We start from the raw sequence: 963 nt of genomic DNA, 5'->3' as shown, positions 1-963 counted from the left end.
AAAAAGACAAAAATACTAAAAGAATATTTTCTTGAAAATCATTTTTTGCAGTGTAAAAGCACTGGGGACCCAATTATAGCACTTAAATATGGAAAAAGTCAGATTTTCATCATATGTCCCCTTTAAGCTTTTTCTTACAATGTCTGCCATCCATTGAGCAACACAGATGTGTCTGTTTGCCACTTTAAATAATTTGAAAAGTCATGGCGGGCAAGAAGCCAGGAAAACCATTAATAAAAAAGTGACAGAAATTCTCATTTTTGCTTTTCACACAACTTTGCAAAACCAATTGCTGCTTTATACACAATTTACACAACACACTAAAATAAACACATTTATCAGTCCTGCTACAAACTGTCCCTGATGAGAGGATGTAACTTCACTATTCCTCCACTAGAGGTCAGTAGTTCATTATTTTAAGTGTTCTGTTGTCAATACAAAGCTGATGGAGAGAAATTTATTTGAAAACATGAACTAGAAACTGTAGTTTCTAGTATTTATTACATATATACAAATGTAATATGTTTGCAGACAGTGCAATAAACCACCTTGTGTTTTGCAAAGACATGGAAAAAATTGAGTAATCTTTAATTTTTAAATGGAGTAATCAAAAATACAATGCATGCTAAACCAATTCAGTTTTAATGACGTCTAAATGGAAGTGCAGTTGTAGCAACAAATAAATCAAATGAGAACGGCAGTAATTATGCACATAATCATCCATGCAATTTCACATAATATGTCTTTTGCATACGCGACACATGCATGCACTCTTTCTTTACTGTATGTGTCACACAGACCCTGATCTTCACAAAGCATCCGCAGATGCATCCCTGAAGGCCACGGCTCCCTTGATTTATTCCAGGTAATCAAATGCAGGTTTCAGCATTAACTACATTTCTTTAAGAAGCCTTTCAAAGGCAGTGAATCATCCACAAAGTTGAGCACAGAGAATCTGAAGGT

This window comes from Paramisgurnus dabryanus, chromosome 10 (genome assembly GCF_030506205.2).
Source record: "Paramisgurnus dabryanus chromosome 10, PD_genome_1.1, whole genome shotgun sequence".
NCBI classification, from domain to species: Eukaryota; Metazoa; Chordata; class Actinopteri; order Cypriniformes; family Cobitidae; genus Paramisgurnus; species Paramisgurnus dabryanus.
This window is presented reverse-complemented; position numbering follows the sequence as displayed.